The sequence below is a fragment of the Dendropsophus ebraccatus genome, chromosome 4 (genome assembly GCF_027789765.1).
Source record: "Dendropsophus ebraccatus isolate aDenEbr1 chromosome 4, aDenEbr1.pat, whole genome shotgun sequence".
Taxonomy (NCBI): Eukaryota; Metazoa; Chordata; class Amphibia; order Anura; family Hylidae; genus Dendropsophus; species Dendropsophus ebraccatus.
In genome coordinates, this window is record NC_091457.1 from 169727970 (window position 1) to 169744022 (window position 16053).

Below are 16053 nucleotides of genomic sequence, written 5' to 3' on the forward strand. Positions count from 1 at the left end.
CCGTACGGATTTCTATTATCCGGGTCTCGGGGGAGAAGACGCTTCGCACTCCACTATAAGCGGCTGCACCATATTTCCAGCAGTAAATGGCCAATTACGGTGTTAAAGTCTGACAGGATTCAATTAACATAAATATGTGCGGCGTCTTCTCTTACACGCCGAACAAAATGCAGATAAAGTGTCTGTCACGGCGTTCATGCCTTCCTGTTGTAGCTGCAGCGAGCGGAAAGCTTTCTCGGCACACCATCATGAATATGATAATCTATGGAAATCGGCGCACAAGGTACTTACGTTACGCACATTCCACATTAGTCCCTGATGAATTGAAATCCGTTCTGTTTAGAGAATGTGTTGTTGTCTAATAGGTGACAGGCGGCCAGATGTGCCGCAACCAGAAGGAACCGCCAGTCATCGCTATCCTGGGATGTATGTGACAGATGATCAGCTCCATGGACTATAAGGGATATGCTGGGTACAGAGAGAGAGTTGTGCTTCGAGCTTACACACCCCGGCAGAAGGTTGGCTTTCTTCTTCTTTTTTCAGAGAATAGGAATGATAACACAAAAACCTTTCTCCCCCCCCCCCCCCCCCATGGTTAGTGGTCGGGTCCCCCTCATGGTTAGTGGCCGGTTCCCCCTCATGGTTAGTGGCCGGTTCCCCCTCATGGTTAGTGGTCGGGTCCCCCTCATGGTTAGTGGCTGGTTCCCCCTCATGGTTAGTGGTCGGGTCCCCCTCATGGTTAGTGGTCGGGTCCCCCTCATGGTTAGTGGTCGGGTCCCCCTCATGGTTAGTGGTCGGTTCCCCCTCATGGTTAGTGGCCGGTTCCCCCTCATGGTTAGTGGTCGGGTCCCCCTCATGATTAGTAGTTGGTTCCCCCTCATGGTTAGTGGCCGGTTCCCCCTCATGGTTAGTGGTCGGTTCCCCCTCATGGTTAGTGGTCAGGTCCCCCTCATGGTTAGTGGTCGGTTCCCCCTCATGGTTAGTGGCCGGTTCCCCCTCATGGTTAGTGGTCGGGTCCCCCTCATGATTAGTAGTTGGTTCCCCCTCATGGTTAGTGGTCGGGTCCCCCTTATGATTAGTGGTCGGGTCCCCCTCATGGTTAGTGGTCGGGTCCCCCTCATGGTTAGTGGTCGGTTCCCCCTCATGGTTAGTGGTCGGGTGACTCCATTTATTATCACACTGCTGTGTTTTTTCTTAACGTTTCAAAAGGTTTTATTTAGAAATTTTTCAAATAATTTTTACAGGTCAAGAAAAATAAACCGTTTACAAATCTGTGGTGTATAAATCAAATGAACATAGGTAATGAAAGTATATTAATATACACGTACAATAGGTATATATATGTATATGTTGTATTAGTTTTTTTTAAATCATAATGACAATCCCCAGAGAGGCTCAATGATACTGAGGTCAGGAGACTAAGATGGCCGCTCCAGAACCTTCACTTTGTTCTGTTGTAGCCAATGACAGGTCGACTTGACCTCTTGTTTTGGATCATTGCCATGTTAGAACGTCCAAGTACGTCCCATGTGCAGCCTCCTGGCTGATTAGTGCACACTGGCCTCCAGTATTTGCTGATAACACTGGTGAACAGCCAAAAAGGTTCCGACATGAAAAAAGTTGAACCAAACTAATTTTGGGGCGCTGAGATAGAAAATGATGTTTAAATTTTGAAATTGGCTGTAATTTTCAAGATATGGACGCACTTTCTATACTTCTCACAGCCTGTGATACAATACTAGGAAAAGTTTGCATCATCAGTATTGCATCATCAACTGGTATATTGCATCATCTTAGAATGACCAATAGTTATGGTATAAGGCTAGGTTCACACTGCGTTTTTGCTATCCATGTTTTTCATCAGTTTTTTGCGAAAAACGGATGAAAAAATGCATTTGTGTGCATCCATTTTGATCTGCTTTTCCATTGACTTCCATTATAAAAAAAAAAAAGGATCCGTTTTATTTTAACGGACACAAAAGTAGTGTCAACACTACTGAGAGAAAAAAAACGATCCGTTTCGATCCGTTTTTGTTATTTTTTTTTTTATAATGGAAGTCAATGGAAAAACGGATCAAAACGGATGCACACAAATGCATCCGTTTTTCATCTGTTTTTTGCAAAAAACGGATAAAAAAAAAACATGGCAAAAACGCAGTGTGAACCTAGCCTAAGGTATCGGTGTAAATGGAAGCCATCAATGCTTGCAGATTACTGTTGGACAGTTATCAGAGACAATCCCATGTATGAATACAAAAGACGTGTAAATGCACCGAGAAGCCATTGAATAAGGAGCGACATCCCAGAGGTCAATAAACAAATGATTGATTTCAGATAGAACTAAGTTTCCTATGAATTTATTTCAAACGTTTATGAGCAGTAACCGAGCTTCCTTATAATTGCAGAAGTAATAAATATGTCGGCTATTATACTGTATTCTATACAATTCACAAAACAAGAACTCTTCCATATCATAGAAACTAGAGCCAATTAACATTTCTCCTTGTGATATTTGAATTCAGCAGATAATAATCATTAAGAAATGGATAATTTTATTTCTGAACCAAACAACTTTTGAAAATTTGTTGACCAGTGTAACCGGCTGCATTCATCTTTCCATCTTTGACCAAGTTTCCTGAGCCTTTGTAGCTCGCACATCCCCAGAATATCAGCGGCCTGTGTCTCTGTGCTGTTTGGCGGCCTGTGTCTCTGGGCTGTTTGGCGGCCTGTGTCTCTGTGCTGTTTGGCGGCCTGTGTCTCTGTGCTGTTTGGCGGCCTGTGTCTCTGTGCTGTTTGGCGGCCTGTGTCTCTGTGCTGTTTGGCGGCCTGTGTCTCTGGGCTGTTTGGCGGCCTGTGTCTCTGTGCTGTTTGGCGGCCTGTGTCTCTGTGCTGTTTGGCGGCCTGTGTCTCTGGGCTGTTTGGCGGCCTGTGTCTCTGTGCTGTTTGGCGGCCTGTGTCTCTGTGCTGTTTGGCGGCCTGTGTCTCTGGGCTGTTTGGCGGCCTGTGTCTCTGTGCTGTTTGGCGGCCTGTGTCTCTGTGCTGTTTGGCGGCCTGTGTCTCTGTGCTGTTTGGTGGCCTGTATCTCTGGGCTGTTTGGCGGCCTGTGTCTCTCTGCTGTTTGGCGGCCTGTGTCTCTGTGCTGTTTGGCGGCCTGTGTCTCTGTGCTGTTTGGTGGCCTGTGTCTCTGTGCTGTTTGGCGGCCTGTGTCTCTGTGCTGTTTTGTGGCCTGTGTCTCTGTGCTGTTTGGCGGCCTGTGTCTCTGGGCTGTTTGGCGGCCTGTGTCTCTGTGCTGTTTGGCGGCCTGTGTCTCTGTGCTGTTTGGCGGCCTGTGTCTCTGGGCTGTTTGGCGGCCTGTGTCTCTGTGCTGTTTGGCGGCCTGTGTCTCTGGGCTGTTTGGCGGCCTGTGTCTCTGTGCTGTTTGGCGGCCTGTGTCTCTGTGCTGTTTGGCGGCCTGTGTCTCTGTGCTGTTTGGTGGCCTGTGTCTCTGGGCTGTTTGGCGGCCTGTGTCTCTGTGCTGTTTGGCGGCCTGTGTCTCTGTGCTGTTTGGCGGCCTGTGTCTCTGGGCTGTTTGGCGGCCTGTGTCTCTGTGCTGTTTGGCGGCTCCTGTGTCTCTGTGCTGTTTGGCGGCCTGTGTCTCTGCTGTTTGGCGGCCTGTGTCTCTCTGCTGTTTGGCGGCCTGTGTCTCTCTGCTGTTTGGCGGCCTGTGTCTCTGGGCTGTTTGGCGGCCTGTGTCTCTGTGCTGTTTGGCGGCCTGTGTCTCTGTGCTGTTTGGCGGCCTGTGTCTCTGTGCTGTTTGGCGGCCTGTGTCTCTGTGCTGTTTGGCGGCCTGTGTCTCTGTGCTGTTTGGCAGCCTGTGTCTCTGTGCTGTTTGGCGGCCTGTGTCTCTGTGCTGTTTGGCGGCCTGTGTCTCTGTGCTGTTTGGCGGCCTGTGTCTCTGTGCTGTTTGGCGGCTCCTGTGTCTCTGTGCTGTTTGGCGGCCTGTGTCTCTGGGCTGTTTGGCGGCCTGTGTCTCTGGGCTGTTTGGCGGCCTGTGTCTCTGGGCTGTTTGGCGGCCTGTGTCTCTGGGCTGTTTGGCGGCCTGTGTCTCTGGGCTGTTTGGCGGCCTGTGTCTCTCGGCTGTTTGGCGGCCTGTGTCTCTGGGCTGTTTGGCGGCTCCTGTGTCTCTGTGCTGTTTGGCGGCCTGTGTCTCTGCTGTTTGGCGGCCTGTGTCTCTCTGCTGTTTGGCGGCCTGTGTCTCTCTGCTGTTTGGCGGCCTGTGTCTCTGGGCTGTTTGGCGGCCTGTGTCTCTGTGCTGTTTGGCGGCCTGTGTCTCTGTGCTGTTTGGCGGCCTGTGTCTCTGTGCTGTTTGGCGGCCTGTGTCTCTGTGCTGTTTGGCGGCCTGTGTCTCTGTGCTGTTTGGCGGCCTGTGTCTCTGTGCTGTTTGGCGGCCTGTGTCTCTGTGCTGTTTGGCAGCCTGTGTCTCTGTGCTGTTTGGCGGCCTGTGTCTCTGTGCTGTTTGGCGGCCTGTGTCTCTGTGCTGTTTGGCGGCCTGTGTCTCTGTGCTGTTTGGCGGCCTGTGTCTCTGTGCTGTTTGGCGGCCTGTGTCTCTGTGCTGTTTGGCAGCCTGTGTCTCTGTGCTGTTTGGCGGCCCCTGTGTCTCTGTGCTGTTTGGCGGCCTGTGTCTCTGTGCTGTTTGGCGGCCTGTGTCTCGGGGCTGTTTGGTGGCCTGTGTCTCTGTGCTGTTTGGCGGCCTGTGTCTCTGTGCTGTTTGGCGGCCCCTGTGTCTCTGTGCTGTTTGGCGGCCTGTGTCTCTGGGCTGTTTGGCGGCCTGTGTCTCTGGGCTGTTTGGCGGCCTGTGTCTCTGGGCTGTTTGGCGGCCTGTGTCTCTGGGCTGTTTGGCGGCCTGTGTCTCTGTGCTGTTTGGCGGCCTGTGTCTCTGTGCTGTTTGCCGGCCTGTGTCTCTGGGCTGTTTGGCGGCCTGTGTCTCTGGGCTGTTTGGCGGCCCCTGTGTCTCTGTGCTGTTTGGCAGCCTGTGTCTCTGTGCTGTTTGGCGGCCTGTGTCTCTGTGCTGTTTGGCGGCCTGTGTCTCTGTGCTGTTTGGCGGCCTGTGTCTCTGTGCTGTTTTGTGGCCTGTGTCTCTGGGCTGTTTGGCGGCCTGTGTCTCTGTGCTGTTTGGCGGCCTTTGTCTCTGTGCTGTTTGGCGTCCCCTGTGTCTCTGTGCTGTTTGGCGGCCTGTGTCTCTGGGCTGTTTGGCGGCCTGTGTCTCTGTGCTGTTTGGCGGCCTGTGTCTCTGGGCTGTTTGGCGGCCTGTGTCTCTGTGCTGTTTGGCGGCCTGTGTCTCTGGGCTGTTTGGCGGCTTGTGTCTCTGGGCTGTTTGGCGGCCTGTGTCTCTGTGCTGTTTGGTGGCCTGTGTCTCTGTGCTGTCCTGCTCCACACTGATAAAGGGCAACACTCCGAACAGGTGTATGTGGATGGTAACCTAGCCTTGGTTTTTCCCTTGTCATTACACTGACTCCACGGGCTCTTCTTTCGCATGTCCGGTTTATAGGGCTCAGAATGTAAAGCGGATAATTACATCGTCGTCACTGTCACTTAGCGCTCAAGTTGACCAATAACAGTTCAGTGATCTGTAAGTAATGAACCTGGCAGAAGAAAGGAGTCCGTGAGCGGTAACCGCTAAAGCTAGAGCGCCACCACCGCGGCTGCGTGATATCCTGACCTGAGGGGATACGGCTGGGATGCCACGTCCTAATAATGCTGAGAATTAGTGAAATCTAATGGACATAAAATGAGAGATTTAGGAAAATATAGCGGAGCCCTCACTCCCCGTAGAGGAAGCTAATCGCCCGTGACCGTTAATGTGCAGATATGCCGCACCGCTAAAATATTAGTCCAGAAAGTAATTGTGCGTGAGGCGGCATTAAAGTTACTGCAGGAAGGAGAAGCCATAGTATTTCCCATATGGAATCCGTTACTGTGCCGGTTGTATCTCCCGTACAGAATCTGTTACTGTGCCGGTTGTATCTTCCAAATAGAATCCGTTACCGTGCCGGTTATACTGTATCTCCAATATATAGTCCGTGCCGGTTGTATCTCCCCTATAGAATTCATTACCACGCCGGTTGTATCTCCCGTACAGAATCTGTTACCATGTGGGTTGTATGTCCCCTATAGAATCTGTTATCGTGCCGGTTGTATCTCCCGAATAGAATCCGTTACCGTGCTGGTTGTACCTCCCGTATAGGATCCATTACTGTGCCGGTTTTATCTCCCGTATAGGATCAGTTACCGCGCCGGTTGTATCTCCTGTGTAGGATCCGTTACTGTGTCGGTGGTATGTCCCCTATAGAATCCGTTACCGCGCCGGTTGTATCGCCCGTATAGGGTCCGTTATCGCGCCAATTGTATCTCCTGTATAGGATCTGTTACCATGACTGTTGTATCTCCCGTATAGGATCCGTTACCACGGCGGTTGTATCTCCCGTATAGGATCCGTTACCGCGACGGTTGTATGTCCCCTATAGGATCCGTTACTGCGCGAGTTGTATCTCCCGTATAGGATCCGTTACCGTGCCGGTTGTATCGCCCGTATAGGATCCGTTACCATGCCGGTTTTATGTCCCCTATCAAATCCGTTACTGCGACGGTTTTATCTCCCGTATAGGATCAGTTACCGCGCCGGTTGTATCTCCCGTGTAGGATCCGTTACTGTGTCGGTGGTATGTCCCCTATAGAATCCGTTACCGCGCCGGCTGTATCTCCCGTATAGGGTCCGTTATCGCGCCGGTTGTATCTCCTGTATAGGATCTGTTACCATGACGGTTGTATCTCCCGTATAGGATCCATTACCGTGGCGGTTGTATCTCCCGTATAGGATCCGTTACCGCGACGGTTGTATGTCCCCTATAGAATCCGTTACCGCGCCAGTTGTATCTCCCGTATAAGATCCGTTACCATGCCAGTTGTATGTCCCCTTTAAAATCCGTTACCGCGCCGGTTGTATCTCCTGTATAGAATCCATTACCATGCCGGTTGTATGTCCCCTTTAAAATCCGTTACCGCGCCGGTTGTATCTCCTGTATAGGATCCGTTACTGTGTCGGTGGTATGTCCCCTATAGAATCCGTTACCGCGCCGGCTGTATCTCCCGTATAGGGTCCGTTATCGCGCCGGTTGTATCTCCTGTATAGGATCTGTTACCATGACGGTTGTATCTCCCGTATAGGATCCATTACCGTGGCGGTTGTATCTCCAGTATAGGATCCGTTACCATGCCGGTTGTATGTCCCCTATCAAATCCGTTACCGCGACGGTTGTATCTCCTGTATAGGATCCGTTACCATGCCGGTTGTATGTCCCCTTTAAAATCCGTTACCGCGCCGGTTGTATCTCCTGTATAGGATCCGTTACCATGCCGGTTGTATGTCCCCTTTAAAATCCGTTACCGCGCCGGTTGTATCTCCTGTATAGGATCCGTTACCGCGCCGGTTGTATCTCCTGTATAGGATCCGTTACTGTGGCGGTTGTATCTCCCATATAGGATCCGTTACCGTGCCGGTTGTATCTCCCGTATAGGATCCGTTACTGTGTCGGTGGTATGTCCCCTATAGAATCCGTTACCGCGCCGGTTGTATCTCCTGTATAGGATCCGTTACTGTACCGGTTGTATCTCCCGTAGAGGATCCGTTACCGCGCCGGTTGTATCTCCCGTATAGGGTCCGTTACCGCGCCGGTTGTATCTTCCATATAGGATCCGTTACCGTGTCGGTTGTATGTCCCCTATAGAATCTGTTACCATGCCGGTTGTATGTCCCCTATAGAATTTGTTACCGCACCGGTTGTATCTCCCGTATAGGATCCGTTACCACGCCGGTTGTATCTGTCGTATAGGATCCGTTACCGCGCCGATTGTATCTCCCGTATAGGATCTGTTACCGTGCCGTTTGTGTGTCCCCTATAGAATCCGTTACTGCGCCGGTTGTATCTCCCGTATAGGATCCATTACCGTGCCGGTTGTATGCCCCCTATAGAATCCGTTACCGCGCCGGATGTATCTCCGGTATAGGATCCGTTACTGCGCCGGTTGTATCTCCCGTATAGGATCCGTTACCGCGCCGGTTGTATCTCCCGTATAGGATCTGTTACTGTGCCGGTTGTATGTCCCCTATAGAATCTGTTACCCCGCCAGTTGTATCTCCCGTATAGGATCTGTTACCGCGCCGGTTGTATGTCCCGTATAGGATCTGTTACCGTGCCGGTTGTATCTCCCCTATAGAATCCGTTACCGCGCCGGTTGTATCTCCCTTATAGGATCCGTTACCGTGCCGGTTGTATCTGTCGTATAGGATCCGTTACCGCGCCGGTTGTATCTCCCGTATAGGATCTGTTACCACGCCGGTTGTATCTCCCGTATAGGATCTGTTACCGTGCCGGTTGTGTGTCCCCTATAGAATCCGTTACTGCGCCATGTTGTATCTCCCGTATAGGATCTGTTACCTTGTATGCTCCCTATAGAATTCGTTACCGCGCCGGATGTATCTCCTGTATAGGATCCGTTACTGCGCCGGTTGTATCTCCCGTATAGGATCCGTTACCGCGCCGGTTGTATGCCCCCTATAGAATCCGTTACTGCGCCGGTTGTATGTCCCGTATAGGATCTGTTACCCTGCCGGTTGTATCTCCCGTATAGAATCTGTTACCGCGCCGGTTGTATCTGTCGTATAGGATCCGTTACCGTGCCGGTTGTATGTCCCCTATAGAATCTGTTACCGCGCCGGTTGTATCTCCCCTATAGAATCTGTTACCGTGCCGGTTGTATCTCCCCTATAGAATCCGTTACCATGCCGGTTGTATCTCCCGTATAGGATCTGTTACCGCGCCGGTTGTATCTCCCGTATAGGATCTGTTACCGTGCCGGTTGTATCTCCCGTATAGGATCTGTTACCGCGCCGGTTGTATCTCCCGTATAGGATCTGTTACCGCGCCGGTTGTATCTCCCGTATAGGATCCGTTACCGCGCCGGTTGTATCTCCCGTATAGGATCTGTTACTGTGCCGGTTGTATGTCCCCTATAGAATCTGTTACCCCGCCAGTTGTATCTCCCGTATAGGATCTGTTACCGCGCCGGTTGTATGTCCCGTATAGGATCTGTTACCGTGCCAGTTGTATCTCCCCTATAGAATCCGTTACCGCGCCGGTTGTATCTCCCTTATAGGATCCGTTACCGTGCCGGTTGTATCTGTCGTATAGGATCCGTTACCGCGCCGGTAGTATCTCCCGTATAGGATCTGTTACCGCGCCGGTTGTATCTCCCGTATAGGATCTGTTACCGTGCCGGTTGTGTGTCCCCTATAGAATCCGTTACCGTGCCGGTTGTATCTCCCCTATAGAATCCGTTACTGTGCCGGTTGTATGTCCCCTATAGAATCCGTTACCGTGCCGGTTGTATCTCCCCTATAGAATCTGCTACCGTGCCGGTTGTATCTCCCCTATAGAATCTGTTACCGTGCCGGTTGTATCTCCCCTATAGAATCTGTTACCATGCCGGTTGTATCTCCCGTATAGGATCTGTTACCCCGCCAGTTGTATCTCCCGTATAGGATCTGTTACCGCGCCGGTTGTATCTCCCGTATAGGATCTGTTACCGCGCCGGTTGTATCTCCCGTATAGGATCTGTTACCGTGCCGGTTGTATCTGTCGTATAGGATCCGTTACCGTGTCGGTTGTATGTCCCCTATAGAATCTGTTACCGCGCGGGTTGTATCTCCCGTATAGGATCTGTTACCGTGCCGTTTGTATCTCCCGTATAGGATCCGTTACCACGCCGGTTGTATCTCCCGTATAGGATCTGTTACCGTGCCGGTTGTATCTCCCCTATAGAATCCGTTACCGTGCCGGTTGTATCTCCCCTATAGAATCCGTTACTGTGCCGGTTGTATGTCCCCTATAGAATCCGTTACCGTGCCGGTTGTATCTCCCCTATAGAATCTGCTACCGTGCCGGTTGTATCTCCCCTATAGAATCTGTTACCGTGCCGGTTGTATCTCCCCTATAGAATCTGTTACCATGCCGGTTGTATCTCCCGTATAGGATCTGTTACCCCGCCAGTTGTATCTCCCGTATAGGATCTGTTACCGCGCCGGTTGTATCTCCCGTATAGGATCTGTTACCGCGCCGGTTGTATCTCCCGTATAGGATCTGTTACCGTGCCGGTTTTATCTCCCCTATAGAATCTGTTGCTGTTCCGGTTGTATCTCCCCTATAGAATCCGTTACCGTGCCGGTTGTATCTCCCGTATAGGATCTGTTACCGTGCCGGTTGTATCTCCCGTATAGAATCTGTTACCGCGCCGGTTGTATCTCCCTTATAGGATCCGTTACCATGCCGGTTGTATCTCCCGTATAGGATCTGTTACCCCGCCAGTTGTATCTCCCGTATAGGATCTGTTACCGCGCCGGTTGTATCTCCCGTATAGGATCTGTTACCGTGACGGTTGTATCTCCCGTATAGGATCTGTTACCGCGCCGGTTGTATCTCCCCTATAGGATCTGTTACCGTGCCGGTTGTATCTCCCGTATAGGATCTGTTACCGTGACGGTTGTATCTCCCGTATAGGATCTGTTACCGCGCCGGTTGTATCTCCCCTATAGGATCTGTTACCGTGCCGGTTGTATCTCCCCTATAGAATCTGTTACCGTGCCGGTTGTATCTCCCGTATAGGATCTGTTACCGTGCCGGTTGTATCTCCCGTATAGAATCCGTTACCGCGCCGGTTGTATTTCCTGTATATAACCATTACTGCACATTTACCAACATTTATTAATATCATCAAAAAATCTTCAGCTGTAATATTTTTTATTAAAGTTTCTTCTTTACTTTTTTTATTCTTTTTATTCTTTAATTTAATAACAGAAAAAATGTGATATCTCGCTCTTCCCTTTTCACAGCGTTTCCCACTGCTTACTGTCTGCTATTCGTATAGCACCTGCATAGGCAACAGCGCTGTACAGGTATCGCAGGGGCTCTGTAGGGTTTAAACACTATGAAAAATGCAGAAATCCCAAATCACACCACCTGGCTGTATAGGGGGTATATAGGGGGTCACAGAGTATATAGGGTGTATAGTGATCACAGGGTACATAGGGGTCACAGAGTACTGTATATAGGGTATATAGTGATCACAGGGTATATAGAGTATATAGGGGGTCACAGAGTATATAGGGTATACAGTGATCACAGGGTATATAGAGGTCACAGAGTATATAGGGGGTCACAGGGTATATAGGGTATATAGTGATCACAGGGTATATAGAGGTCACAGAGTATATAGGGGGTCACAGAGTATATAGGGGTCACAGAGTATATAAAGAACAAATGGTATATAGGGGTTACATAACATATAGGGGTCACAGGGTATATAGGTGTCAGGACATGAGACATGGCCTCCCCAGCCACCATCTCAGCCTCTCCTTTGGTCTTACAAGGTGAATGACACCTCCGATTGTTGGCGATTTCCCCTTTATCTTACTGGTTATCACCATGCAGTTAAAGGGGAACTCCGGCAAAAATAACTTTTTCTTTCAACTCAACTGGTGTCAGAAAGTTATATAGATTTGTAAATTACTTCCAGCTAAAAGAAAATCTCCAGTCTTCCAGTACTTGTCAGCTGCTGTATGTCCTGCAGGAAGTGGTGTATTCTCTGCTGTCTCCAGATTTTTACATAGAAGTAATTTACAAATCTGTAGAACTTCCTGACACTGAAGGATTTAAAAGAAAAGAGAAAACCCCTTTATTCTGAAGATTGTGTCCTGTGACAGTCCGAGCGTCAGAGAATAATGAGAGATCATGTCAGTGTCTTTTACTGTATATAGGGTCCAGGTGTGGTGTGTGTATTGTATATAGGGTCCAGGTGTGGTGTGTGTATTGTATATAGGGTCCAGGTGTGGTGTGTGTATTGTATATAGGGTCCAGGTGTGGTGTATATTGTATATAGGGTCCAGGTGTGGTGTATATTGTATATAGGGTCCAGGTGTGGTGTGTGTATTGTATATAGGGTCCAGGTGTGGTGTGTGTATTGTATATAGGGTCCAGGTGTGGTGTATATTGTATATAGGGTCCAGGTGTGGTGTGTGTATTGTATATAGGGTCCAGGTGTGGTGTGTACTGTATATAGGGTCCAGGTGTGGTGTATATTGTATATAGGGTCCAGGGTGGTGTGTATTGTATATAGGGTCCAGGTGTGGTGTGTACTGTATATAGGGTCCAGGTGTGGTGTGTACTGTATATAGGGTCCAGGTGTGGTGTGTACTGTATATAGGGTCCAGGTGTGGTGTGTATTGTATATAGGGTCCAGGTGTGGTGTGTGTATTGTATATAGGGTCCAGGTGTGGTGTATATTGTATATAGGGTCCAGGTGTGGTGTATATTGTATATAGGGTCCAGGTGTGGTGTGTATTGTATATAGGGTCCAGGTGTGGTGTGTACTGTATATAGGGTCCAGGTGTGGTGTGTATTGTATATTGGGTCCAGGTGTGGTGTGTGTATTGTATATAGGGTCCAGGTGTGGTGTGTACTGTATATAGGGTCCAGGTGTGGTGTGTACTGTATATAGGGTCCAGGTGTGGTGTGTATTGTATATAGGGTCCAGGTGTGGTGTGTGTATTGTATATAGGGTCCAGGTGTGGTGTGTGTATTGTATATAGGGTCCAGGTGTGGTGTATATTGTATATAGGGTCCAGGTGTGGTGTGTGTATTGTATATAGGGTCCAGGTGTGGTGTGTACTGTATATAGGGTCCAGGTGTGGTGTATATTGTATATAGGGTCCAGGTGTGGTGTGTACTGTATATAGGGTCCAGGTGTGGTGTATATTGTATATAGGGTCCAGGTGTGGTGTGTACTGTATATAGGGTCCAGGTGTGGTGTGTATTGTATATAGGGTCCAGGTGTGGTGTGTGTATTGTATATAGGGTCCAGGTGTGGTGTGTATTGTATATAAGGTCCAGGTGTGGTGTGTGTACTGTATATAGGGTCCAGGTGTGGTGTGTATATTGTATATAGGGTCCAGGTGTGGTGTGTACTGTATATAGGGTCCAGGTGTGGTGTGTATTGTATATAGGGTCCAGGTGTGGTGTGTATTGTATATAGGGTCCAGGTGTGGTGTGTATTGTATATAGGGTCCAGGTGTGGTGTGTATATTGTATATAGGGTCCAGGTGTGGTGTGTATATTGTATATAGGGTCCAGGTGTGGTGTGTGTATTGTATATAGGGTCCAGGTGTGGTGTGTATATTGTATATAGGGTCCAGGTGTGGTGTGTATATTGTATATAGGGTCCAGGTGTGGTGTGTATTGTATATAGGGTCCAGGTGTGGTGTGTGTATTGTATATAGGGTCCAGGTGTGGTGTGTATATTGTATATAGGGTCCAGGTGTGGTGTGTATATTGTATATAGGGTCCAGGTGTGGTGTGTGTACTGTATATAGGGTCCAGGTGTGGTGTGTATATTGTATATAGGGTCCAGGTGTGGTGTGTACTGTATATAGGGTCCAGGTGTGGTGTGTACTGTATATAGGGTCCAGGTGTGGTGTGTACTGTATATAGGGTCCAGGTGTGGTGTGTGTACTGTATATAGGGTCCAGGTGTGGTGTGTATATTGTATATAGGGTCCAGGTGTGGTGTGTGTATTGTATATAGGGTCCAGGTGTGGTGTGTATTGTATATAGGGTCCAGGTGTGATGTGTGTATTGTATATAGGGTCCAGGTGTGGTGTGTATATTGTATATAGGGTCCAGGTGTGGTGTGTGTATTGTATATAGGGTCCAGGTGTGGTTTGTGTATTGTATATAGGGTCCAGGTGTGGTGTGTGTATTGTATATAGGGTCCAGGTGTGGTGTGTGTATTGTATATAGGGTCCAGGTGTGGTGTGTATATTGTATATAGGGTCCAGGTGTGATGTGTGTATTGTATATAGGGTCCAGGTGTGGTGTGTATATTGTATATAGGGTCCAGGTGTGGTGTGTGTATTGTATATAGGGTCCAGGTGTGGTGTGTGTATTGTATATAGGGTCCAGGTGTGGTGTGTATATTGTATATAGGGTCCAGGTGTGGTGTATATTGTATATAGGGTCCAGGTGTGGTGTGTATTGTATATAGGGTCCAGGTGTGGTGTGTATTGTATATAGGGTCCAGGTGTGGTGTGTACTGTATATAGGGTCCAGGTGTGGTGTGTACTGTATATAGGGTCCAGGTGTGGTGTATATTGTATATAGGGTCCAGGTGTGGCGTGTACTGTATATAGGGTCTAGGTGTGGTGTGTATTGTATATAGGGTCCAGGTGTGGTGTGTGTATTGTATATAGGGTCGAGGTGTGGTGTGTATTGTATATAGGGTCCAGGTGTGGTGTGTATTGTATATAGGGTCCAGGTGTGGTGTGTATTGTATATAGGGTCCAGGTGTGGTGTGTATATTGTATATAGGGTCCAGGTGTGGTGTGTATCTTGTATATAGGGTCCAGGTGTGGTGTGTACTGTATATAGGGTCCAGGTGTGGTGTGTGTATTGTATATTGGGTCCAGGTGTGGTGTGTATTGTATATAGGGTCCAGGTGTGGTGTGTACTGTATATAGGGTCCAGGTGTGGTGTGTATTGTATATAGGGTCCAGGTGTGGTGTGTATTGTATATAGGGTCCAGGTGTGGTGTGTATTGTATATAGGGTCCAGGTGTGGTTTGTGTATTGTATATAGGGTCCAGGTGTGGTGTGTATTGTATATAGGGTCCAGGTGTGGTGTGTATTGTATATAGGGTCCAGGTGTGGTGTGTATTGTATATAGGGTCCAGGTGTGGTTTGTGTATTGTATATAGGGTCCAGGTGTGGTGTGTATTGTATATAGGGTCCAGGTGTGGTGTGTGTACTGTATATAGGGTCCAGGTGTGGTGTGTACTGTATATAGGGTCCAGGTGTGGTGTGTATTGTATATAGGGTCCAGGTGTGGTGTGTGTATTGTATATAGTGTCCAGGTGTGGTGTGTGTATTGTATATAGGGTCCAGGTGTGGTGTGTACTGTATATAGGGTCCAGGTGTGGTGTGTATTGTATATAGGGTCCAGGTGTGGTTTGTGTATTGTATATAGGGTCCAGGTGTGGTGTGTATTGTATATAGGGTCCAGGTGTGGTGTGTATTGTATATAGGGTCCAGGTGTGGTGTGTACTGTATATAGGGTCCAGGTGTGGTGTGTATTGTATATAGGGTCCAGGTGTGGTGTGTACTGTATATAGGGTCCAGGTGTGGTGTGTATTGTATATAGGGTCCAGGTGTGGTGTGTATTGTATATAGGGTCCAGGTGTGGTGTGTACTGTATATAGGGTCCAGGTGTGGTGTGTATTGTATATAGGGTCCAGGTGTGGTGTGTACTGTATATAGGGTCCAGGTGTGGTTTGTGTATTGTATATAGGGTCCAGGTGTGGTGTGTATTGTATATAGGGTCCAGGTGTGGTTTGTGTATTGTATATAGGGTCCAGGTGTGGTGTGTATATTGTATATAGGGTCCAGGTGTGGTGTGTATTGTATATAGGGTCCAGGTGTGGTGTGTATTGTATATAGGGTCCAGGTGTGGTGTGTATTGTATATAGGGTCCAGGTGTGGTTTGTGTATTGTATATAGGGTCCAGGTGTGGTGTGTATTGTATATAGGGTCCAGGTGTGGTTTGTGTATTGTATATAGGGTCCAGGTGCCGTCATTCATGCAAAAGGTTCCCTGACCAAGTATTGAGGGCATTTACTGTACAGTTTTTTTTTTGTCACACATCAAGCCGCGCGCCTGGCTCCTGGCTCTGCCGAAACAACCAGGGCCGGTTGCTAGGGGCGTGCCGATGGCGTTCTTGGTGATCATCGGGGCTGGTTGTTGGGGGCGCGCCTGCTGTAGGTTATTGTGTTAATTGTGGCTGCGGCCGGGGCTTCACCACCCCTGGATGATCAGTGCAGGTGATTGTGTTTGGGGGCTCTGTGACTGACAGCTGACCTGACCAGTTAGCTGTCAGCACTTAGCCTCCTGCTACTATAAATCCCAGCCCTTGGTCTT

General features: G+C 49.1%; 1 protein-coding gene across 6 annotated transcripts in view; it reads left to right on the forward strand.

Moving 5' to 3' along the window:
* DPYD (dihydropyrimidine dehydrogenase) overlaps positions 1-16053 on the forward strand; it is an 850395-nt gene that overhangs the window by 789294 nt on the left and 45048 nt on the right. The window contains exons 21-22 of one of the 6 annotated variants that reach the window (XR_011362702.1): positions 366-518; positions 1245-1299. The exons of 4 other annotated variants lie outside the window; for them this stretch is intronic. The gene's annotated coding sequence lies outside the window, so the exon portion shown is untranslated. The remainder of the gene's footprint in view (positions 1-365; positions 519-1244; positions 1300-16053) is intronic. One more of the 6 variants, XR_011362703.1, reaches the window with a different exon arrangement.